The sequence below is a fragment of the Ictalurus furcatus genome, chromosome 18 (genome assembly GCF_023375685.1).
Source record: "Ictalurus furcatus strain D&B chromosome 18, Billie_1.0, whole genome shotgun sequence".
Classification (NCBI taxonomy): domain Eukaryota; kingdom Metazoa; phylum Chordata; class Actinopteri; order Siluriformes; family Ictaluridae; genus Ictalurus; species Ictalurus furcatus.
The window spans coordinates 9,750,989-9,756,837 of NC_071272.1; the positions used below are offsets into that span (position 1 = coordinate 9,750,989).

At 31.4% G+C, this 5,849-nt stretch overlaps 1 long non-coding RNA gene across 1 annotated transcript; it reads right to left on the minus strand.

Moving 5' to 3' along the window:
* Positions 1–843: 843 nt before the first annotated feature.
* LOC128621920 (uncharacterized) lies at positions 844–5,433 on the minus strand. Its single transcript, XR_008388333.1, has 3 exons — positions 3,060–5,433; positions 2,086–2,736; positions 844–1,437 (listed from the first exon to the last, which is right to left on the minus strand). It is a non-coding gene; the product is annotated as an uncharacterized LOC128621920 (long non-coding RNA).
* Between the last annotated feature and the right edge of the window lie 416 nt (positions 5,434–5,849).

The window sequence follows — 5,849 nt, forward strand, 5'->3', positions numbered from 1 at the left end:
AAACTAGTTCCCATTAATCCTGTGTCCCCATACACACTTGTGATCTTTATACACTCAAAACGCTATACAGCGCTTCAGAAGGCGCTAGGAGGAAAGGAAAGTGGTTTTTCTAACAAACTCATATAATCAATTGCCCAACCTATTCCAATATGATATTTTTCACATATTTAGACATAATATAGTACTATGAAATGTTTCCGACCTAAAATAATACGAAATATGATTGTTTACATTAAAATGTCTAAGTTGATGATGAAGTGTTATAACATGAAAAAAGTGACATTTTATGTCTAGAAAGTCACTTTTCATCAAAAGTTCATTAAGAAAACTAGTTCCCATTAATACTGTGTCCCCATACACACTTGTGCTCTTTATACGCTCAAACCGCTATACAGCGCTTCAGAAGGCGCTAGGAGCAAAGGAAAGTCGATTTTCTAACAAACTCATTATCAATTGCCCAACCTATTCCAATATGATATTTTTCACATATTTTGACATAATATAGTACTATGAAATGTTTCTGACGTAAAATAATACGAAATATGATTGTTTACATTAAAATGTCAAAGTTGATGATGAAGTGTTATGAAGTGAAAAAAGTGACATTTTATGTCTAGAAAGTCACTTTTCATCAAAAGTTCATTAAGAAAACTTGTTCCCATTAATACTGTGTCCCCATACACACTTGTGCTCTTTATACGCTCAAAACGCTATACAACGCTTCAGAAGGTGCTAGGAGCAAAGGAAAGTGGTTTTTCTAACAAACTCATATTATCAATTGCCCAACCTATTCCAATATGATATTTTTCACATATTTAGATATAATATAGTACTATGAAATGTTTCTGACCTAAAATAATACGAAATATGATTGTTTACATTAAAATGTACAACTTGATGTTAAAGTGTGATAAGTTCAAAAAAGTGACATTTTATGTCTAGAAAGTCACTTTTCATCAAAAGTTCAATAAGAAAACTAGTTCCCATTTATCCTGTGTCCCCATACACACTTGTGCTCTTTATACGCTCAAAACGCTATACAGCGCTTCAGAAGGCGCTAGGAGCAAAGGAAAGTGGTTTTTCTAACAAACTCATATAATCAATTGCCCAACCTATTCCAATATGATATTTTTCACATATTTAGATATAATATAGTACTATGAAATGTTTCTGACCTAAAATAATACGAAATATGATTGTTTACATTAAAATGTACAACTTGATGTTAAAGTGTGATAAGTTGAAAAAAGTGACATTTTATATCTAGAAAGTCACTTTTCATCAAAAGTTCAATAAGATAACTAGTTCCCATTTATCCTGTATCCCCATACACACTTGTGCTCTTTATACGCTCAAAACGCTATACAGCGCTTCAGAAGGCGCTAGGAGCAAAGGAAAGTGGTTTTTCTAACAAACTCATATAATCAATTGCCCAACCTATTCCAATATGATATTTTTCACATATTTAGATATAATATAGTACTATGAAATGTTTCTGACCTAAAATAATACGAAATATGATTGTTTACATTAAAATGTAAAAGTTGATGATAAAGTGTGATAACGTGAAAAAAGTGACATTTTATGTCTAGAAAGTCACTTTTCATCAAAAGTTCATTAAGAAAACTTAGTTCCCATTAATACTGTGTCCCCATACACACTTGTGCTCTTTATACGCTCAAAACGCTATACAGCGCTTCAGAAGGCGCTAGGAGCAAAGGAAAGTGGTTTTTCTAACAAACTCATTATCAATTGCCCAACCTATTCCAATATGATATTTTTCACATATTTAAACATAATATAGTACTATGAAATGTTTCTGACCTAAAATAATACGAAATATGATTGTTTACATTAAAATGTCAAAGTTGATGATGAAGTGTTATAAAGTGAAAAAAGTGACATTTTATGTCTAGAAAGTCACTTTTCATCAAAAGTTCATTAAGAAAACTAGTTCCCATTAATACTGTGCCCCATACACACTTGTGCTCTTTATACGCTCAAAACGCTATACAGCGCTTCAGAAGGCGCTAGGAGCAAAGGAAAGTGGTTTTTCTAACAAACTCATATTATCAATTGCCCAACCTATTCCAATATGATATTTTTCACATATTTAGACATAATATAGTACTATGAAATGTTTCTGACCTAAAATAATACGAAATATGATTGTTTACATTAAAATGCACAACTTGATGTTAAAGTGTGATAAGTTGAAAAAAGTGACATTTTATATCTAGAAAGTCACTTTTCATCAAAAGTTCAATAAGATAACTAGTTCCCATTTATCCTGTATCCCCATACACACTTGTGAGCTTTATACGCTCAAAACACTATACAGCGCTTCAGAAGGCGCTAGGAGCAAAGGAAAGTGGTTTTTTCTAACAAACTCATATAATCAATTGCCCAACCTATTCCAATATGATATTTTTCACATATTTAGATATAATATAGTACTATGAAATGTTTCTGACCTAAAATAATACGAAATATGATTGTTTACATTAAAATGTACAACTTGATGTTAAAGTGTGATAAGTTCAAAAAAGTGACATTTTATGTCTAGAAAGTCACTTTTCATCAAAAGTTCAATAAGAAAACTAGTTCCCATTAATCCTGTGTCCCCATACACACTTGTGATCTTTATACGCTCAAAACGCTATACAGCGCTTCAGAAGGCGCTAGGAGCAAAGGAAAGTGGTTTTTCTAACAAACTCATATAATCAATTGCCCAACCTATTCCAATATGATATTTTTCACATATTTAGATATAATATAGTACTATGAAATGTTTCTGACCTAAAATAATACGAAATATGATTGTTTACATTAAAATGTAAAAGTTGATGATGAAGTGTTATAACGTGAAAAAAGTGACATTTTATGTCTAGAAAGTCACTTTTCATCAAAAGTTCATTAAGAAAACTAGTTCCCATTAATACTGTGTCCCCATACACACTTGTGCTCTTTATACGCTCAAAACGCTATACAGCGCTTCAGAAGGCGCTAGGAGCAAAGGAAAGTGGTTTTTCTAACAAACTCATTATCAATTGCCCAACCTATTCCAATATGATATTTTTCACATATTTAGACATAATATAGTACTATGAAATGTTTCTGACCTAAAATAATACGAAATATGATTGTTTACATTAAAATGTCAAAGTTGATGATGAAGTGTTATAACGTGAAAAAAGTGACATTTTATGTCTAGAAAGTCACTTTTCATCAAAAGTTCATTAAGAAAACTTGTTCCCATTAATACTGTGTCCCCATACACACTTGTGCTCTTTATACGCTCAAAACGCTATACAGCGCTTCAGAAGGCGCTAGGAGCAAAGGAAAGTGGTTTTTATAACAAACTCATATTATCAATTGCCCAACCTATTCCAATATGATATTTTCCACATATTTAGATATAATATAGTACTATGAAATGTTTCTGACCTAAAATAATACGAAATATGATTGTTTACATTAAAATGTACAACTTGATGTTAAAGTGTGATAAGTTCAAAAAAGTGACATTTTATGTCTAGAAAGTCACTTTTCATCAAAAGTTCAATAAGAAAACTAGTTCCCATTAATCCTGTGTCCCCATACACACTTGTGCTCTTTATACGCTCAAAACGCTATACAGCGCTTCAGAAGGCGCTAGGAGCAAAGGAAAGTGGTTTTTCTAACAAACTCATATAATCAATAGCCCAACCTATTCCAATATGATATTTTTCACATATTTAGACATAATATAGTACTATGAAATGTTTCTGACCTAAAATAATACGAAATATGATTGTTTACATTAAAATGTACAACTTGATGTTAAAGTGTGATAAGTTGAAAAAAGTGACATTTTATATCTAGAAAGTCACTTTTCATCAAAAGTTCAATAAGAAAACTAGTTCCCATTCATCCTGTGTCCCCATACACACTTGTGCTCTTTATACGCTCAAAACGCTATACAGCGCTTCAGAAGGCGCTAGGAGCAAAGGAAAGTGGTTTTTCTAACAAACTCATATTATCAATTGCCCAACCTATTCCAATATGATATTTTTCACATATTTAGATATAACATAGTACTATGAAATGTTTCTGACCTAAAATAATACGAAATATGATTGTTTACATTAAAATGTAAAAGTTGATGATAAACTGTGATAAGGTGAAAAAAGTGACATTTTATGGCTAGAAAGTCACTTTTCATCAAAAGTTCATTAAGAAAACTAGTTCCCATTAATCCTGTGTTCCCATACACACTTGTGCTCTTTATACGCTCAAAACGCTATACAGCGCTTCAGAAGGCGCTAGGAGCAAAGGAAAGTGGTTTTTCTAACAAACTCATATAATCAATTGCCCAACCTATTCCAATATGATATTTTTCACATATTTAGACATAATATAGTACTATGAAATGTTTCTGACCTAAAATAATACGAAATATGATTGTTTACATTAAAATGTAAAAGTTGATGATGAAGTGTGATAACGTGAAAAAAGTGACATTTTATGTCTAGAAAGTCACTTTTCATCAAAAGTTCATTAAGAAAACTAGTTCCCATTAATACTGTGTCCCCATACACACTTGTGCTCTTTATACGCTCAAAACGCTATACAGCGCTTCAGAAGGCGCTAGGAGCAAAGGAAAGTGGTTTTTCTAACAAACTCATATTATCAATTGCCCAACCTATTCCAATATGATATTTTTCACATATTTAGATATAACATAGTACTATGAAATGTTTCTGACCTAAAATAATACGAAATATGATTGTTTACATTAAAATGTAAAAGTTGATGATAAACTGTGATAAGGTGAAAAAAGTGACATTTTATGGCTAGAAAGTCACTTTTCATCAAAAGTTCAATAAGAAAACTAGTTCCCATTTATCCTGTATCCCCAAACACACTTGTGCTCTTTATACGCTCAAAACGCTATACAGCGCTTCAGAAGGCGCTAGGAGCAAAGGAAAGTGGTTTTTCTAACAAACTCATATAATCAATAGCCCAACCTATTCCAATATGATATTTTTCACATATTTAGACATAATATAGTACTATGAAATGTTTCTGACCTAAAATAATACGAAATATGATTGTTTACATTAAAATGTACAACTTGATGTTAAAGTGTGATAAGTTGAAAAAAGTGACATTTTATATCTAGAAAGTCACTTTTCATCAAAAGTTCAATAAGAAAACTAGTTCCCATTTATCCTGTGTCCCCATACACACTTGTGCTCTTTATACGCTCAAAACGCTATACAGCGCTTCAGAAGGCGCTAGGAGCAAAGGAAAGTGGTTTTTCTAACAAACTCATATAATCAATAGCCCAACCTATTCCAATATGATATTTTTCACATATTTAGACATAATATAGTACTATGAAATGTTTCTGACCTAAAATAATACGAAATATGATTGTTTACATTAAAATGTAAACTTGATGATAAAGTGTGATAAGTGAAAAAAGTGACATTTTATATCTAGAAAGTCACTTTTCATCAAAAGTTCAATAAGAAAACTAGTTCCCATTAATCCTGTGTCCCCATACACACTTGTGCTCTTTATACGCTCAAAACGCTATACAGCGCTTCAGAAGGCGCTAGGAGCAAAGGAAAGTGGTTTTTCTAACAAACTCATATAATCAATAGCCCAACCTATTCCAATATGATATTTTTCACATATTTAGACATAATATAGTACTATGAAATGTTTCTGACCTAAAATAATACGAAATATGATTGTTTACATTAAAATGTACAAGTTGATGATAAAGTGTGATAAGGTGAAAAAAGTGACATTTTATGTCTAGAAAGTCACTTTTCATCAAAAGTTCAATAAGAAAACTA